A 21,901-nucleotide genomic window follows, 5' to 3' on the forward strand; every position below is an offset into this window, starting at 1 on the left:
TCTGGCCTATTGCACCGATGTCAAGTTGCTATAAAAGTTTCCAAACGCTTACTTTCCATTTCTGCGCTTAAGTCATCATGGAAAATGAATAAACAGTGGTCACCAGAGACGATCCACAAAAGACATTTTGTGTTGTACTGTTCTAGGAGGTAACACCTGTTAAAAGATTTATGTAAACTTTAGTGGAATCACAAATTTTAAAGTACTACTCCTCTGATCAATACAGAAAGATTCTTAGGATCTTGCAATGCCTCAACAAAATTAATGGAGGTTTTTACCTCTGTGTATGTGGATATTTAAAGTTTTTAACTTGTCTATTTATCTAATCTAGGTTGAATTGATAGCAATATTTCTCTCAAGTGATGCTACTTGAGATATGTCTAACTACATCTCTAGATATGTCTAAGTTTTCCTGAGTTTATTAATGCCTTTTGCTCTGTAAAAAATGAAAACAAACAAAAAATACTGTCCCTTACATAACTCCCCCACCGGAAAAAAAAAATGTTGTGACATTAATCTTATCAGCCCTCTTCACAAGGAGGAAAGAGGAGAATTAAGGAAGGCATCTACTAAAATTACTAATAACTTGTGCCAATATCTTTTAAAAATCAAAAGAATGAGCATCAAAAGTATGGACTCTAACTATCAAATTCAGGTTCCCTTTCATATAAGGATGACAACAAGCAGGATATGGTAAGAATGGCCGGGCGCGGTGGCTCACGCCTGTAATCCCAGCACTTTGGGAGGCCGAGGCGGGCGGATCACGAGGTCAGGAGATCGAGACCATCCTGGCTAACACGGTGAAACCCCGTCTCTACTAAAAAAATACAAAAAACTAGCCGGGCGAGGTGGTGGGCGCCTGTAGTCCCAGCTACTCGGGAGGCTGAGGCAGGAGAATGGCGTAAACCCGGGAGGCGGAGTTTGCAGTGAGCTGAGATCTGGCCACTGCACTCCAGCCTGGGTGACAGAGCGAGACTCCTTCTCAAAAAAAAAAAAAAAAAAAAAAAAAGAATGAAATGAGGACGCATGGGCACACATTTTGTGAATGCTGGTTGCAGGGACCTCAAAGAGGTTGACAGGCATGTGAAGCACAAAAAAATGCTGTTAATAAGCAAGATAATCACACATCTTTTGTTTACAATTCACATTCCAAGGAAATCTTATTTCTTAATATCTAACCAAATCCTCATAAAACTTTGCCCCAATCCCTTTGGAAGGTGAAGCACTTTTTGCCTAATTACCTCCTTACTTGTGGTTTTGTTCAAATACATTCCATTAGCAAGAGGAGGAGGTTGGTAACAGTATTAATCTCCAAAAATGGCCCTGCTGTACATATTGCATTCTGGGGTTGCAAATTTTTAAGTCTTCAAATTTTTTCTTAAGTAACCAGTGTCAGCACGTTATCAAACAAAGCCTGCTTCTAATATCTACCTGGTATATTTCACTTTTATTAATAGAGCACTTATATATCCATAATATAAAATATAAGTGTAGATATTATAAATACATAAATATATATACTTATGTGTATCTAAATGTAATATAGACAAAGGCAAAATTTATAGAAATAGAGGGATAGATAGATACATGTGTATATAAATATGAATAAGTAGAGATATTTAGCCTGATATAGTTCTCTAGTATAAGATACCATTCAGATTAACAATGCATATCATGATCAATTGGGAGGTAAAAGTACACTTCTTTTGTTTATAAATCATGTATGATGGATGGTAAAACACAAAGAATTAAATTTTCAAATCAAGAAGTAATTACAAGGGACTAGAGAAGCAGAAAAAAATACTCTGGCCAAAGATATGTGTTAATTCCCATATATATATATGGATGCATATATAGAGATGCATATATATATATGCATCTACATTTCAAAACAGAAAAGCATTTTGTTCACAAAACACCTCGTTTTATAAACATATAGTTACATAGCATTTATGACATTTTCCTGAGTGTATAAATGTATACATTCTAGGTTACCATAAGCAACATTAGACTAGGTCCAAAGTATTAAAAGCATTCCATAGAAATCTCCTACTAGTAAATACCACTAGTGCTTTTTCCAGTAGACCCGTCATCTGGTACAGATATGTAAACATGCTGTGTGATCTTTCTTTCCCAGAGGTAACTCTCCGGTAATAGAAAAGAATGGTTTGCAAACCTCTTGCTTAAATATTTCTTTATCACTGAGAAATAAGAAAAGTGTAAACAGAAAGTATGAATCTTAGAAGATGTTCAATAATGTTAGCTAAGTCTACTTGAAAGAGATATGGAAATAATTAAATTGAAAAACAGAAACTGATTTTTATTGTTCAAATGATGACTTTACTCTTATATGTACACATGCAAATGTATACACACAGGCCTACACACACACACACACATCACTGTACCATTTTCAAATTACCTAACATGAACACATGATAATCTCAAAGAATGCAAAATTAATCTGAAGACATTTGTCCAAGATGTATATAAATTTAAAAAATGAATTAATACAAACATAAATATCTTGATTTTGACTGAAGAAAGGTAAAATTTTAAATTGCAACAATGTTTCATACTAAATCTTAAAAACACAAAAACAGTAGAGAATAAGGCACATGTATATATGGCTTCTTAATTTGAAAGTAACTTAAAAATATTTTTTATTAAAGTTTTATTGGTAGTTTTGAAAAGTATAAATACTAAAGAGAATATTAAGAAACTATTTGTCATAAGGTTATGACATTATAGCTATGCTATTCTTTATACTTGATCTAAATTCTATAGAGAGCTCATGAACTAATCTTTCCCCAAATTCTTTCCTATAGTACTGTTTTTTTCAATGTCTGTTTATAAGATCACCTGCTTCAGAATCACCTAGGGTCAAGCAAAAAGCATATATCTAAATTCCAGATATTGAATTAAATCACTTTTGTGAGGTTTAGAAAACCTATGCTTATTCTTATATTTCAGAGTGCATAGTAATGAAACATGATTTTTTTGCACTCTGAAATATAAGAATCACTACCATACACTCCAATCATAAATGAGAATACTATCACAATGCTATAAACTAGTAATATAATGATTCAATTCTGTGATCCAAAGAAAGTGAGGTATGTAAATGGTTTACCATAGTACTCAAAAATATGGATGCTCAAAAATATGTTCATAGTTTTCTCAACAGTATTTAATTTTTTCTGAAATAATGTAAAGATAAAACAAGTACTCTCATTGATGAGTCAAATGTAAACAGTACATTTTGTCAAGGTCAAATTAATAAAATGATAGTATTATTATTTACTTTGATTGTAGAGATGAGAAAGCTTACATGGCAAACTCATTTTAAAAATGCCTCAAAATGTAGAACTGCAAGCTTGAGTATTACAGAGGCAACTAACAGGAAATGTAATTTTAAAAAGTGAAAATAAACATTATCTGACCCTTGTCCCAGAGATTTATTAGACTGGCCTTTTCATTACAATATTTTAAGGAAGAAGAAACACAGCTGGAGAAGTTACACAAAAGAAGTAAAAGTGATAAATATATACCTGCAGTTACAGTTTCAAACGACAGAGTCTCAGAAGATTAAGACTATTCAGTAAGAAAAGATTAAAAACTAAGCGAGTATATAGATTAAGGTGTACTGATAAGGCAAAGAGTCATTAATCAAGAATTAACCGAATCCCAGAGAAAGTATGAATGTATTAAAGCAGAAGCACAATTTTCAGAATAAATAAAATAAGCTTAGTAGAAAATAAATATATAGAACATGTATTCTCAATATTCAAATGTCAAATTTGAATTTGATGTGAATAAAAATTAGATCAATTAGAGGTCTGTGAAGTGTTCAGAGAAATACAACACCACTATACACCTTAAATTCTTAATAGGTCAGTGTAACATGGGACACTTAATAAATAAATCATAAATTGCTTAAAATATCACAAATGCATTTCCAAGAGGGAACTATCAGTAGAATAGCTAAGGCATAAGTTTGAAACATAATTTAATAGGCATTTTTGTAGCTTGTTAAGCAAATACAATTTTTCGAGTTATCAGTTTATTTCCCAGTGGTTAGTGATTAAGATAGTCACAGGGTTCTCTTCAGCTGAACTAAACTTCAGTCAGGATTCTTCCTTAGTATAAGCCCCTGACTTCCCTTATCTTAGTACTTTTACTTCATAAAGCTTGCAATTGTGAAGTCTTTCTCTGCCCCTTCGGGATAAAAGCCTCCTCCCAGCCCTTTGCCAGTTTTAAAATTTAGAGAATGTTTCTTCCAAAGACCTGGGACCCATCCCTTTGAAAGGATATCATCAAGAAACGTAAGAACTCTATCTACTCTTCTGTGCTCAGATTCAGAGAAAAACAAAACAAAACAAACATAAGGGCTCTATCTCCCAGACTCTGTGAGAGGGAAGACACTTATTCACTAAGTGCCAATTAACAAACACTGATTGCTTTAGTGCATTGACCAACCTCTCCGCAAAGTTTTTTCATTAGCTCACCCCAGAACTGAGTGGAGTTGAGTTCAATTCCTCTCACCAATTGCATTGGACAAATATATTGACACCGATATTAGCATAATAATTAGTTATGCTAGCATTTACTTCTTTGTTATCAAGTATATCAAGTTAACAAATTATCCAGTTGCTCTAAAGAATACCTATAATAATAAATTATGCTTAAAAACCTTAAAAACAAATATAGCCAATGCAATTTTTTTTTTTTCTTTTTGAGACGCAGTCTTGCTCTGTCGCCCAGCTAGAGTGTAGTAGCACGATCTCAGCTCACTGCACCTCCAACTTAACTCTGGGGTTCAAGCGATTCTCCTGCGTCAGCCTCCAAGTAGCCGGGACTACAGGCACACATCACCATGCCCAGTTAATTTTTGTATTCTGGGAAGAGATGAGGTTTAACTGTGTTGCCAGGCTGGTCTCGAACTCCTAACCTCAAGTGATCCGCCTGCCTCAGCCTCCCAAAGTGCTGGGATTACAGGCGTGGGCCACTGTGCCTGACCCAATGTAATCTAGATATTGTCTATGCTTCAAGAGCTTTGTATTAAAACATGTAATGTCAGATAGGTGCAATTATCTTGTTTAATTTAAACACCACTTAAAACATACAGTTAAGAATTGTTAATATTATATGTCATTAGAAATAATCTAATATTGTGATTAGGAATATTACAATACATCAGTAGGAATAATCAATTACAATTTTGTCATCTGTAATAAAAGTATGTAATCTCATGTTCTGTGTAATCAGTATCAAAGGATCTCCAAATTGTTTCAGATTATGGAGGTAAGAAAAAAAAAAAAAACATTTGCAGCTCTGTACCCAATTTCTTACATTGAGAAAATTTTGGAATGTTCTAAAAGCTGTGCTGTAGCATATATCATTCCCTGATACCAGGAGGCATTAGATAAAATGATTAAATCCCCATCAATCACTCCATGTGGCAGCAATAACAATGCCAGTGGAACAGAGCATTGTCACAAGATTAGTGCCTCCTGCTTTGAGAGTAAACATCTTGGCTTTACTTCATTTATTTTTCATAATTTCCCTGCCTTTGACTCAGCATTTAAGAAGCAGTTGGAGACTATTTTCTAATGATGCTCAATGTCATTTAAGTATTATATTTAGAGATCAAAAAAGTACATAATAATTCTGAAGCATTGCTAAGATTCTAAAATACTAAAGTATCTGAAGAGCTTAATAAATTAGAAACAGTTTGGGAAATTATGAAACTGACTTTGATTAACCAATTATTTATGCATTTGAAGATTACTCTTAAATCCACAGAAATTCCTTTTAATCATCAAATATGTTCAGATTTAGTTTCCTGCCTGGTGTTAGCCCCTGGGGAATATCCAATGAATCTCCTTGTTATCTATTTTAACATAAAGCATGCGGCTTTGGACAATATACAAGGCTGTAAACAAAGACACAAAAAGTACTTAAGGTTTTCTAAAGGTGAATCTGCTGGCAAATGTTATTGAACACTCCATCAGTCAGGACTGCAGAAAACAGAAACTGGTCAAAACACTTCTAAGAAAAAAGTGATTGAACTCAGGGACTCGGAAGGGATAGAGGAGTGCAAATTAGGACACTGCCACTAGACCTTGGGCTTTTAGGCTTCACCACCACCACTGCTACTACCCAAGGTCAATAAAATGTCCAGGTTGCATATGCCACAGTCATGACACCGGTGACTGGGCAGTACTCACTTCTCCCAGAGATAATCTGTCTTCCTGCAGCATCTGAAAGATGCTGTCAGTCATTGTCTAATTTTCACACAAATGCATCTAATTAGCAAATTCTGATTTACATTCTGTATCATAGCTACAAATTAATCTGAGATTTTTATTTCTAACTCTATTGTCTTTGAATAGAATGAGAGTGGAATGAAGTTGAGAGAAGTAATCCAAATATCTTTCACCATGACCTACTAACTCTATGCAGAAAGCTTTACTGTCTGCAATACAGAGGAAGACTTGGAGACATGTGATCATTTCATTGCAGTGTTTTCTGACATCAAGATGACTCCCCAAGAACATACCTGAGTGACTGGGACTATTTGTTCCATTTCCAATTCTTCAAAAATTTTTATCCATAGTTAAATTCAGAAACTCAGCAAATTAAGGCAATAATATCAAAACTAATAACTTTATGAAATCTTGATGAAAAACACAATTCAAAACTAGAAGACTCATGTTTCATCTTGACTTTGCATTAACTTACTGTTTGATCTAGGCTGGTAAGGCAATCTCTTTAGGCCTAAATTATCTCAGGATTCAACTTACATTGCTATAACCTACTAGATTCTACCAGGAGCTGGAGGGTTGTTGGAGAGATTAAAGCATTGTACAAGATTCTTCACTCAAGAAATTACTATCTAGGAGAAAACAGAGTATGTGATTAATGATTATATAAATGGCAATACAAGGTGATTAGGATGATAAATTTATTCTGAGATTTTGGGAAGGCTTTAACATGAAGGTTACATTCTGAAATGGGTCACAAAGACATTTAAGCAAGAACTAAGTACACAGACGGGTGGGAAGACCAGTAAAATAACAGCACAAAATTTACTGTCTCTTGTATTGTTTCCTCCTATTCCCTAAGCACTAAACATGACCACGTTTTACTCATTCTTTAAGATGCAAGATAAGAAAATTTCTACAATGAGGCTTTCCTCAGTGTCTAATTTATATCCCCATGTGAACATTTTTGAAAACATCTTTTCCTTGCTCTTTTAAACACTCATTGCATTTTCATCTTTAGGGTCTGACTCAGTCACTAGTCCTTAAGCTCTTTCAGGGCAGGAAGGGTGTTTACATTTACTGGATCCCCAGCCCCCAGATATCATGCCATGCTTCTTTCTCTGAACTTCAAGAAACATTTGTTAATTAAGTATATGAGTAGTTGAGTGATTTTTTTTTCTGGAGATTAAGAGAATAAGGAACAGGATGATAATATGGTAGTAGGAGACAGAAATGGAAAGGTCTGTTGCAGAAATGTCATAAGTGCCTTGTAAAACAAACACTTTAGATTTTATTCAGTAGGCAAAGGAGGGCTGACAAGATTGGTAAGCACTAGAAAGTGATTCTATATGATATATGTATAACTAAGTGGCTGGTGATAAATACATTGATTTATTAACTTCTTTATATGTCCAAATTGAGGAAACTGATATTTGTGAATTGTGGGGGATATCAGCATCTGGAAGAAGACAATAAATTACTTGTGGAAGAGAATTCCTGGGTTTGGGAAAAAATGACTATGGTAGGTATTTTGTTTAAGACTAATTTAAAGTTAGTGCTTGCTCATCATTCTTGGAGAAAAGTGAGATGTCACTATAAATCTGAATTCAGAGGCTAAAGACTGAGAGATATTGATGTGCTTTGTTGAGAAACTTACATTAAGTTTGTGTTTAGCCAGTCTGTGCCCTTGAAGAATTAGAGAAATGTTTTTTATAACTATGCATTAGGTCAGATATCATTTAAGTTGTAATTGATATAAATAATAGTATTTAAGAAGTAAAAGTCTAGACTTTGAGAAATGCACTATCAATGACTCTAATATTTTATTCTGGTCTCTCAAAGTCAGCCATTTGATGGATATAGGTTATTTCCTCTGGGGATCATGGATTTCCTTACTTGAAGTACTTTTGCAGTAGAACGTCGGCATCATATCTAGAAATTCAGGAAAGGATTCTTCGTTGAGAAAGAGCCATAATAGTTAAGTTTGGATTGTTACATTAAGGGTGAGGCGAGTCTCAAATTGTTTTGAGCAGAACTGTGAAGTGATGCATATTACAAGTCTGTTCAGGCTGTTGGATAATGAGTAAATAGAATTTTCTTTCTTTCTTTTTTTTTTTTGAGACAGTCTCACTGTGTCACCCAGGCTGGAGTGCAGTTGCCCGATCTCAGGTTTAAACGATTCTCTGGCCTCAGCCTCCCGAGTAGCTGGGACTACAGGCACCCACCACCTCGCCCAGCTAGTTTTTTGTATTTTTTAGTAGAGATGAGGTTTCACCGTGTTAACCAGGATGGTCTCGATCTCCTGACCTCGTGATCTGCCAGTCTCGGCCTCCCAAAGTGCTAGGATTACAGGCTTGAGCCACCATGCCCTGCCAAGTAAATAGAATTTAGGAGGACATGTGGAAATTCAGATTCACTGTGGAGACAATGGCAGCAGCTTAGTTTAGCATTGCATGTGATTACTGTTAAGATGGTAACCATAATGGTGGTAAGGAATGTCAGAATTTGCAAACTACTTTGAAGTTAGATTCTACATTTACATACACATTTTGAGCTGAAGATGTTTGAATGTATACGTTATCTCTCCTTTTTTATCATTTTATTTAAATAGCAATCAATTAACTCATGAATATTTATTAAATTACCAAAATAATTTTAGGCGGTATCCTTTTTAGCTTGCAATATGTTTTTCCCTTTATTACTTCTTTCTAAGCTGTTTTTCTTTATTCATTAAATGTCTGGGTTTCTTAGGGCTTGCTTTTCAGCCCACGTCCTTTTCTAACTGGAAATAATCTTCTCTGGAAACCTCATATTGATCAATACATTCATCGACCACCCAAGTGCCTACAGAATCTAAAATCTCTGTTCTGTTCAATTTTCTGTTCTGCATTCCATATGCGTATGTACAAATGCCCTTGGGTGTTTTGCATTTTGTGCTGACAATTCTCTATTTGAACATATTCTGTGACATGAGAGACTGAATTCTATGGACTTAGTAATTTTGGGATCCCTTGCTCCCAGACTACCGATGGCCAATGGAAGCATTGTGAGAGATTGGGGAACACAGGAGAGAGAGATCATGATATCTATGTCTGCAGAGATGTGAGAATATTTATTCCTACCTGCTGTGAAAAGGTTTGCCGGTAGCTGAGTTGATTAAGTTTATAGTTCCTGTGAGGCAGCCTCACTCCTGGTACTGCTGCATCTCCAACTGTGTGCTGATAGTGTCTTCCTCCCTGACCTGTAGATCCATGAGAAGACAATGACTTCTTCTGTTATATAAAATATTAATTACATAATTAATTTAATTATGGTCATTTGCTATCAACTTAAATATTTATTGATCACCGAATATGTGCCAGATTTTTGAGGATATAGCACTGAAAGTAACACACTTCCTGCTCTTGAGTTCATTAGTAATTGCTTTATGGTACAAATAGTTCGACAGTAGGGTAAATATAAGGTAGTAACTGGGGGCCTAAACCAGTCTGGCAGTAAGAGGAGACTTCCTGCATAAAGTGAACCTCACTCAACATCCAAGTAGAATTTTACTTTTGCTATCTAATTTTGACTAATTAAAAAAAAATTCTTCAATCGACTTTTGTAAATGTATGGCCTTTTCACATATCATGCTGTTGCCTGTTGCCTGACATATTTGCTGGCCTCTGAACTCACATTCACTCTTCAAGATTCATTTCAAATTTCTACCACACTTTGAAAATGTTCTTTTTATGCCCTCTTTTACCTAAGTAAATTATAGCTTTCACACTGTTGTGCTTTTATTTATTTATTTAGACGTTTCTTCTAACACATTGAGGCGAATTATATGTTATTTCTATATTTACAGAGCTTAGCAAAGTTCCTCTCAGTCAATAGGTCCTTAATAATGTCAACACCAGCAATTCTAATACAACAATTATAAATAAAAATAAATATACTTTGAGATTAAGTTGTGCCAGTAAGTGTGCTGTGTCTTATCCTGTTAAGTAGGTTCTAATTTTATTCTCATTTCATAGATAAGATATATGAGACAGACAGGTCAGATGGAGAGCTTTTGCAAAAAACCTAGTTAGAACTAATATTCAGGTGGAGTAAGGAGTCTGATATTTAACTTACTTTTGAAGCAGAATCCTAAGGAATTATTATAATGTGTAAGTTGAAATGAAAAGAAAGATCCAATAATTACTTTAATGCAGTATTTGAAATGAAAAACCACAAGGGTCTAGGCAGTAATGTTTCTTGCAGCAAGACAATAAATTTTTTTGGTTTCTGTCAGTCTGAAAATGACCATGGGTGAATATTTGCCAGGTAGGTATTCTGGGGGTGAAGCAAGTAGTCAAGTGTGGGTGTCACCTGCTTAGTAGGATAAATTATATTAGAATTCATTGTGTTTCCCAGAACGAGTATCAATGAGAATTTAAAAAGAGATTTGATTCTCTGGAAATCCTGATGTATGTGAAGAATGGGTAGAAGAAAAAATATGGGGGAGGGGTTAAATTTGCTGAAAATCTATGTTATACTGATAGGTTATATCATCCAATTTTAACAACACTCTAAATATTATTTTAAAAATGAAGAAATTGAAAGGTAGGCAAGTTAAATAATTTACCTTAAGAAAATGGCTGATCCCTGAACCAAAGCAAAGAGTGTGAGATTTGAAACTATATATTTCACTCAGCCATGCGACCCGTGATGTGAGTTTTTTCTACTGTAAGACAAAGAGGTTGTATGAGATACTCTCCAAAGATGCTTTATAACATTCTATAGTTCAAATCGTAAGAGCTCACTTACACAGTTCTTACTATATGTCAGGTAATACACTCAAAGTTTTAGATATATTAATCCTTATTTAACCGCATAATAATTGATATTACTGTTCTCATTTAAAATTTGCCAAATCTGATACATAAAGGTATTTGATGACTTGACCAAACCTACATAGGTAGGATCAAGCTGAATGGGTATTGATAACTAACCAGTCCAGACTTAGAGCCTGTGTTCTTACCTGTGAAGCTATACCACTCTTCTTTGTAAGCAATTACTGGAGAATTGTTCTAATTCTTCATTTTGCAAATAGATGAATATAGTAAGGAGTACATTTTGGAGTACATATGAATATAGTAAGAAGTACATTAAGGAGTACATTTTGGAATATAGTAAGGAGTAAGTGTAGAATGTGGAAGACTGTAAAAGGCAATTTGTCCTGTAGAAATGTCCGAATTTGGGAAAATTAAAATGGAACCTATAGACCCCTATGTTCTCAGACTATACTTATTATTATATATATTGGCAATTCAAAAGCCTTATTTTCTGATATTTCATCCTGTATGTTTATTTTCTTTATAAATATTTTGAAATAGTTTAATATTATTTTAATCTTGGACAATAATTCAGAAATATTTTATGTGGAGAATCATTAAAGTTCTGATTATTGTTAATAACATAGGTACTTTTATGACGCTAGAAGAGGAATGAGCAATGTGGTCTTTAAAGTTGATAACCATAAATACATTGTGTCAATTACATTGTGTAACAGGTAAAAAGATTTTCATTTTGAGCAATTACTATCAGTCTTCTCAGAAATCTGATGGAGATGTTCAAAGAGATTAATGTTTTCATGGCTGCTAGTACAACATCTATTCTGCAACCTTGGGATCAAGGAGTAATTTTGACTTTCCATTTTTATGGGCTCCATTTTTATTATTGAAGAAATACATTTGGAAGGCTATAGCTGCCATAGATACTAATTATTCTAATGGATCTGAACAAATAAATGGAAAACCTTCTGGAAAGAATTCACCATTCTAGAGGCCACTGAGAGTATTTGTGATACATGAATGGAGGTCAAAATGCCAACGTTAACAGGAGTTTATGAGGGTTACAGTTAGTTTATTTCAACCCTCATAGAAGATTTTGAAGAGTTCAAGACTTCATTGGAGAAAGTAACTGCAGATGTGGTGGAAATAGTGAGAGAAGTAGAATTAGAAGCGGAGCCTGAAAATGTGACTGAATTTTTGCAGTCTTATGATAAAACTTGAATGGATGAAGAGTTGCTTCTTATAGATGTGTGAAGAAAGTGCCTTCTTGAGATGGCATCTACTACTGGTGAAGATGCTGTGAAATTCTTGAAATGACAACAAAGGATTAAAAATATTACATCAACTCAGTTCATAAAGCAGCAGCAGGGTTTGAGGGGATTGACTTTAATTTTGAAAGAAGTTCACTGTAGGCAAAATGCTATTAAATAGAGAAATCTTTCCCTAATGAAAGAGTCAATCAATGCCACCTTGAGTCATAGAGACAGTTGAGTCAATCAACTTCATTGTTGTCTTATTTTAAGAAACTTCATTGTTGTCTTATTGTTTTTTAGCAATAAAGTATTTTTCAATTAAGTTAGTATATTTTTTAGATATGATGACTTTGCATATTTAACAGACTACAACATGATACAAACATAACATTACATGCACTGAGAAACACAAAACTTTGTGTGACCCACTTCCATATTTGCTTTATTTTGGTGATCTAGAACTGAACTCTCAATATTTCTGAGGTACTCCTGGACGTTAAGGGTACATACATATATGAGGTACTCCTGTAAGTTGAGTGTGTGTGTGTGTGTGTGTATATATATATATATATATATATATATATATATGCATTGTGAAGTACTACTTATGAAATAGATATCTATGATTCACATGTTTCCTTTATTGGCAGCAGGGAAATGGTTTTAGGATGACCAGAGGCAGATAACAAAATCTGTGGATGCTCACATCCTTTATATAAAATGGCATAATATTTGCATATAACCTACAACCCCCCCCCCCCATATACTTTAAATTATCTCTAGATTACTTATCATACCTAATACAATATAATGTGAAATTGGGTAGGATTCTCTGCTTAGGGTCTCTAAAGGTCAAAATCAAAATGCTAGCTTAAAGGTGCTCTTATTTGAAGCCCTTGCAATGAATTTACTTCCAAGCTCATTCAGATTGTTGATGGAATGTTTTTTTGCAGTTGTAGAAATGGGGTCCTCAGTTCCCTGCTGACTGTCAGCTGGAGCCTCCCTCAGCTCCTAGCTGGCATTCTGAATGTGTGGCCCCATTCAGTGGCGTGTGGCTTGCTCCATCTGAAACTTGGAAACTGGATGTAATATTTCTTTTGCTTTAAATACTTCTGATTTCCTCTTCACTGTTCACTGCATTAACTAGAGAAAATGTATAGCTTTTTAAGGAGCTAATGGGATTAGATCAGTCTCACTAGAATAAACTCCCTTTCTTAAAGTCAACTATGCTATAAAATATAATGTTATCAAAGGGTGTCATCTCATCATATAGATGTCTTGGATTCGAGTGTTGAATTGGGGACCTTTTTTTTTTTTTTTTTTTTTCCCACAGAATTCTGCCAAACACAGGGCTTATGGAAATAATCTTCAAATTATGTAATATGTTAACTGACCAAAGAAGAAAGGCAGATCTTCAATAGGTCAATGCTGTGTAAGAAAGCATTTTAAGCTGGGGTAAAATCTCGCAGAAATGCCTAGATTAGAGAATGTGTAAGATGTGTTTTGAAAGTGCTAAATATCGCAACGTGACATGGAATATATGTCTTCTGGCACAAGGCAGAATTATGGAATGAAATGCTGCATGTGGTCAGGTTTTTTAATGCTTTTGTGAGCTACCGAAAGATCATTCACTATTTGGTGTGAAAGAAGAATAAATATGTCAATATTTGTAGATAGTCATTTTCACCTGAAGTAATTAAGTGGAAGAATACATTTCCTTCAGTAGACTGCATTAATATTTATCCTTTTTCTTGAATTAAACCCTGTCTAAGTTTAGATGTTAGCAAATAAAGACAAAATGCCACACACACTTATTAAAAACCAGAAGGGAAACATACTTCACTGTTTTGCTTGTGTCTTCTGGATTCATAGACATCAGTAACTTTAGTCCAGACAATTCATTTGTAATGAAAAAAGAGATGCCACTTCAAAAATGTATGTCTCAAAATAATGTAATCAAGCGTAACATTATTTTCTTTATTTCAAATTTATTGAATAGTTTATTTTATGTATAGCCTAGTTGTATTTGGTATAGCTGCATATGTGTAAACTTAAAGTAATTATCACTGAATAGCATTGTTATACATTATTTTCAAAAGCCAGCAAAACATGCTCCTAAACAGAGAAAGGAGCTATATATGTATGTGCCAATACCACCCTTCTCTATATATCATTAGTCAAGTTTTGGTGACTTGTTATTTAAGAAAACCATTTCTAAGCAGTGATGTGACATGCAAGTTCTTCTGTTTTAGCAACTGAGAATAAGGCTATGCCCTAAAAGACTGGTCAAAATGGCCAAGTAATAGGAGAAAACATCAAGCTAATTAACAGAAGAGCACAGAGATAACTCTTAAATCTTATTAACATCAACTTAAGCAGTCTTTCACAAATGCACAAGTAGCTCATATATAACCTGTATAAATGAATAGTTAGTTGTACACTATTTCTTTCACTCATCCTTTCAGATATTCAAAAAAAGTAAACTGATCAATTTTCGCAGATTTATAAATTAAAAAATATTTCCTATCCCAATATTGTACTTGCCTAATTTGCTACAGTAAGTGCTAGAATGAAAATAAAACAGCTAACAACAATCTAGCTTGAAAAAGAGAAAGACAGACAGCAAGGCTGGATCATACGGTGGTTTTACTTTTAGTTTTAAAAATTAAGAAAGAAAAATGTAATACAACAACAACAACAACAACAACAACAACAAAACTAGCACAAGGCTGCACTATCTAAATTGGGATAATCAGTCTTCTGCCCTGCCTTCTGTCTCTGCCTCCCTTCCCATCTCTATCTTCCTCTCTCTCTCTCTTTTTTTTTTTTTTGTTTGTGTCTCTATCTTCCTCTCTTTTTCTCAGCATATACACAAACATGCACGCTATCATCCAGGGCACATATCTAAGTTTACTCATCAGAGCTAAAGTTTTCCAATCTGGCATGCTCCAGACTGCTAAGTGACAAATACAAAAGAAGCTATGAGACCTGGGAAGAAGCCTGTGCAAATGAGGAATCTTGGAGCTAAAGCTCTGCTAGCTTAGTGGCAATTCCTTCTACTTACAAATGGAGTGCGTATTTTTTCCTTTTGTTTTGTTTGTACACTCTTCCCATCATTTCTTGATGGAATCCTGTTATTCATCATACAATTTCTTCTATCTCTAACATTAAGGTATCACTTTACTCCTTTAATATTTCCATCACCTGAAAACCTTTTATATTCCATTTTGCTTTGCTTTTAATGAAAAACTTGGGAATCATAATATAATTTCATTAAGAGAGGATTGTTCATTTTGTGTTTTCTAATTTTTTTTTTTTCATTTTCTTTGTGGAAATAGTACCTAGCATTGTTTTCAAGGTTCAGATAATATTTGTTTTCAGACATTCTGATTAAGAGAATTACCAATACCACTATTTGAGAAAAAAAAAAAAAGTCCTTTTTTATATTTCTATGTATTTGAGACTAATAGACAAATGTGTCATCTAATCCTCTTGCAACAGGACATCTTTGTAGTTCATTAAAGCTCTTAATTATTTTTGTGGAATGAATTCAAACCAGTTTGTAAGAAAGGCATGAGTTTGCTTAATATTTTCTTAGAAACTATGTAAAATTATTCAGATTGTCTGCTTTGGTTGTTTGAATGCACTGGCTAATTGTTCAGCTAATTTCTTCATCTTTAGATTGAAAAAATCCTTTTAACAATGCAAATAATTTGAAAATAAGTATCTCAGTTACTTAGCCTTTATACTGAAAGAATGTATCTATGAAATACAAGCACATGAATTCTATAACAGCTGCATGTTCTATATTTCAAAACAAGTATTTGTAATCTCTCTTTTAGCTTCGGCGTAATCATAAGGGGAAGAATTTCCAGACATTATCTGAATATTTGATGCAGTATTTTTATTCTAGTTTTGAATCCTTGCCTGACTAATAATAACTTTTTAATAATGTTGGCTGTTGAACTTGGATACTGGAAAGATTTTACCTTTTCTCAAAAGATATTTTAAACTATACAATTCAGTTTATTTTGTAATTGATTTATTACAAGCTAATCTAAACAATATTTGTGTTTCAGTCATGTTTCACATAAATTATACACTTTGCAATATGCAAATTAGGTTTAAAACTTTGTATTTGATCAATCACAGCCAAATTAATTTTTGAAGTTTGCCTTTATTAATAGCTCTACCATAGCCTACCATAGCCTCATATGCCCACTTGATTATTGTTGATTGTATATTTTGTTTTCTCCTATAAATGCATTTTACATGTTATGTCGTCTCTTTTTAAGTACCATTTTAGCTTGCTAATAAATGTATATAATCCATTTTATCACTCCTCCTTAGCAGTACAAAATCAGAATCTATAAGAACTGCCAGAAAGGAATACATGTTATATATTTTTAAACATAAATGGGCAATAAAAAAAGCTTGATTCTACTCTGAGATGAGGTTAATAATACAATAATTGCTAAGCAATACATCAATTAATTATTTATTGATTTTTCTACCCCTACCCTCACAAAACCCACAACAAAAATTGAAGTTTTTACATACCGAAAAAGAAAATGCTGAAAGATTTTATTTTTTCTTTGGAAAATTGTAGCCATAGGTTAAATCATTTTAGTTATTTAAATTTTGTATTTTCATTAAACTATCTGCATTGATGGCACCTAAACTTGATGCTTGCCACCAGTGCCTTGACTGTTTTCTCTCCGTATATCAGGCTATTCTATTCCTCCATGATATAAGATGGAATAGAAAGTTCAGGGATCGCTCTTTTGGAGCACAGCATCATGCTGTGTCCAGCACCGCCCAGAACATTTTATTCCACTCAATAGGTTGATGAAAGAATGGAGTATCAGATCCTTTTTTTTGCTGACTTTCGGCATGTTAGTTTCCTTAATAAAAACTGCCCCTCACACTCATACTGCGTGATGTGGTATTTTGTTACCCAAAGATCACGTGCATTATTAAATACTCTGCACATTGTTTAGCATTACATATAAGTTATCTTATTCCATATCAGATCTTTTGAGTGAGGTACTCTTATTTCTCTATTTTAAAGAGTAGTTAACAAAAGTTTGCAGAGTCAGGTAAATGTTTAAGTTTACATAGTTAATAAATAGCAAATTATTAACATAGCTGTGTATGACTGACTAGGAAAATCAATGTTTTCATGACAGAATTGTTTGAAATACCAATTACTGTAATTTTAAGTCTTTCCTTAGAGGGAGTTTGCACCCATTAATAGCACCAGTTTGTGCTGATTATGAGCACCCTTTCTTGAAGCTAGGCTGCCTGGGATCTGATTCCTAGAGCCATCACCTTCAAACTGTGGTGTATTGGATAAGTTGCCTAATTATATTTGCCTCATTCTCATCATATTCAAAAGATGATAACGTCTACATGTTAAGAATTTTGTAAAAATTAAATGATGTAATACACACACAAGTACATGCATGCATACACACACACACACACACACAGAAACACATATGTATGCTAAAAATTTCCTGACACTTAACACACCCAATAAATGCAGGTGGTTTTAGTGATTTTAATGTTCATTTGCTGTTAGTTACTTACTTTGTTATTTATATCTCTTTACTGAAGCCTTTAATATTTATGTCAGTGCTTTCTGTTATTTGTGTTTGATTTTAATAATTAGTTATTTGACAAACTGTACCAAATATATTAAATTTTCTCTCTCTTTTTACGCTCTCTTATTTTATTTATCAAGTAATTTATAAAACTTGCTCGGTTTTTTACATTATGGAATATTACTGAGGAGAAGTTTTATAAGCTAGTGTTTTCCCTTTGTTCTTAATTTTATTTCTATATGATTGGGCAATGATAAAGAATTTTATCTTTAAAATCAGGTAATTCCACAAAACCATGTTTTGGTATTGATTGCATTTCTATTTCTAGAATTATGTTTGAATCAACAGATGAGATAATTTTTTTATTTTAATAAATTTACTTGATTTATATATGTTAGTTTCTTAATGATCCAAATATTTGGCTGTATTTTCAAACAAAACACAATTTATGCATATTCTGGCTCTACCATGCCATCATAATCCCTGAAATGTAACAGATAGCTTTAAAAGAACTCTAAACATAGGAGCGCCTTAACATATAATTACCCAACAATTGCTAAGTAACACATCAATGAATTATTCATTGATTTTTCTACTCCTAACCCCAAAAAACTCACAGCACAGACTCATATATTACATGATAAAAATCTGTAAATATTTAAATAGTCTCATGAGCAGCAAGATCTTTTAAAGAGTTTAAATAAAAGGAAAAAAAACACAAAGGAAATGATCAAGATAATAAATTGAAAAATTAAAAACTCTTTTTGTCAAGTACCATAAATAAAAAGGCAAATAGTATTAATTTTTAACAGTTGAATTATATTTTGAAAAACTATAATTCATGGAGAGTTTTTATAAATTTAAAAGGTAAATTATTCTAATTTTAGTGATTTATTTCAAGTAATAATCAATTTAAAGCAATTAAAATGTATATATAGTTGTTAATTTTTAAACTGCATATCCACAAATATAGCCAAACATTATGATGCATGTATTAGATGACATTTTGTGCTATGTTTAAAATCACTTTTCAAGACAGAGGTTTCAAAATGGACTGATAGGAACAGCTCCAGTTTGCAGCTCCCAGCATGAGTGATGCATAAGATAGGTGCTTTCTGCATTTCCAACAGAGGTACCAGGTTTGTCTCACTGGGGCTTGTCAGACAGTGGGTGCAGCCCATGGAACATGAGCCCAAGCAGGGTGGGGCATCACCTCACCCGGGAAGCACAAGGAGTCGGGGAATTCCCTTCCCTAGCCAAGGGAAGCCGTGACAGACGGTGCCTGGAAAATGGGGACACTCCCACCATAATACTGCACTTTTCCAACAATCTTAGCAAACGGCACACCGGGAGATTATGTTTCGTGCTTGGCTCAAAGGGTCCCACACCCACAGAGCCTCAGTCACTGCTAGCACAGCAGTCTGAGATTGAACTACAAGGCGGCAGCGAAGCTTGGAGAGTGGCATCCGCCATTACTGAGGCTTGAGTAGATAAACAAAGCAGCCTGGAAGCTTGAACTGGGTGGAGCTCAATGCAGTTCAAGGAGGCCTGCCTACCTCTGTAGACTTCACCTCTGGGGGCAGGGAATAGCTGAACAAAAGGCAGCAGAAACTTCTGAAGACTTAAACATCCCTATCTGACAGCTTTGAAAAGAGTAGTGATTCTCCCAGCACAGAGTTTGAGATCTTAGAACGGACAGACTGCCTCCTCAAGTGGATCCCTGACCCCTGAGTAACATAAATGGGAAGCAATCCCAGTAGCGGCCGACTGACACCTCATACGGCAGGGTGCCCCTCTGAGAAGAAGCTTCCAGAGGAAGGATCAGGCAGCAACATTTGCTGTTCTGCAACATTTGCTGTTCTGCCGCCTCTGCTGGTGATAACCAGGCAAACAGGGTCTGGAGTGGACTTCCTGCAAACTCCAACAGACTTGCAGCTGAGGGTCCTGACTGTTAGAAGGAAAACTAACAAACAGAAAGGACATCCAGACCAAAACCACATGTGTACCTCACCATCATCAAAGACCAAAGGTAGATAAAACCACATAGATGGGGAGAAACGAGAGCAGAAAAGCTGAAAATTCTAAAAGTCAGAGTGCCTTTTCTCCTCCAAAGGAACGCAGCTCCTCACCAGCAACAGAACAAAGCTGAACAGAGAATGACTTTGACGAGTTGAGAGAAGAAGGCTTCAGACGATCTGTAATAACAAACTTCTCTGAGCTAAAGGAGGATGTTCAAACCCATCACAAAGAAACTAAAAACCTTGAAAAAAGATTTGACAAGTGACTAACCAGAATAAACAGCATAGAGAAGACCTTAAATGACTTGATGGAGCTGAAAACCATGACACAAGAACTATGTGATGCATGCACAAGCTTCAGTAGCCAATTCGATCAAGTGGAAGAAAAAGTATCAGTGATTGAAGATCAAATGAATGAAATGAAGTGAGAAGAGAAGTGTAGAGAAAAAAGAGTAAAAAGAAACAAACAAAACCTCCAATAAATATGGGACTATGTGAAAAGACCAAATCTATGTCTGATTGGTGTATCTGAAAGTGACAGGGAGAATGGAACCAAGTTGGAAAACACTTTTCAGGATATAATCCAGGAGAACTTCCCGAACCTAGTGAGGCAGGCCAACATTCGAATTCAAGAAATATAAAGAATGCCACAAAGATACTCCCCGAGAAGAGCAACTCTAAGACACATCATTGTCAGATTCACCAAAGCTGAAATGAAGGAAAAAATGTTAATGGCAATCAGAGAGAAAGGTTGGGTTACCCACAAAGGGAAGCCAATCAGAATAATAGCAGATCTGTCAGCAGAAACTCTACAAGTCAGAAGAGAGTGGAGGCCAATATTCAACATCCTTAAAGAAAAGAATTTTCAACCTAGAATTTCATATCCAGCCGAACTAAGCTTCATAAGTGAAGGAGAAATAAAATCCTTTACAGACAAACAAATGCTGAGAGATTTTGTCACCACTCCTGCCTTACGAGAGCTCCTGAAGGAAGCACTAAACATGGAAAGGAACAACCAGTACCAGCCACTGCAAAAACATGCCAAATTGTGAAGATGGTCAATGCTAGGAATAAACTGCATCAACTAATGATCTAAATAACCAGCTAACATCATAATGACAGGATCAAATTCACACATACTAATATTAACCTTAAATGTAAATGGACTAAATGATCCAATTAAAAGACACAGACTGGCAAATCAGATAAAGACTCAAGACCCATTAGTGTGCTATATTCAGGAGACCCATCTCACGTGCAGAGACACACATAGGCTCAAAATAAAGGGATGGAGGAAGATCTACCTAGCAAATGGAAAACAAACAAACAAAAAAAGGCAGGGGTTGCAATCCTAGTCTCTGATAAAACAGACTTTAAACCAACAAAAATCAAAAGAGACAAAGAAAGCCATTACATAATGGTAAAGGGATCAATTCAAAAAGAAGAGCTAACTATCCTAAATATATGCGTGCACACACACACACACACATGCACATATATATATATATATATATATAGAGAGAGAGAGAGAGAGAGAGAGAGAGAGAGAGAGAGAGAGTTACATCATTAGTGAACCCCTTTTCACAATTGCTTCAAACTATACTACAAATTATGCTGACTTCAAACTATACTACAAGGTTACAGTAACCAAAACAGCATGGTACTGGTACCAAAACAGAGATATAGACGAATGGAACAGAACAGAGCCCTCAGAAATAATACCACACATCTACAACCATCTGATCTTTGATAAACCTGACAAAAACAAGAAATAGGGAAAGGATTCCCTATTTAATAAGTGGTGCTGGGAAAACTGGCTAGCTATATGTAGAAAGCTGAAACTGGATCCCTCCTTATGCCTGATACAAAAATTAATTCAAGATGGATTAAAGACTTACATGTTAGACCTAAAAGCATAAAAACCCTAGAAGAAAACCTAGG

Source organism: Rhinopithecus roxellana, chromosome 3, assembly GCF_007565055.1.
Source record: "Rhinopithecus roxellana isolate Shanxi Qingling chromosome 3, ASM756505v1, whole genome shotgun sequence".
In the NCBI taxonomy this organism is placed as follows: domain Eukaryota; kingdom Metazoa; phylum Chordata; class Mammalia; order Primates; family Cercopithecidae; genus Rhinopithecus; species Rhinopithecus roxellana.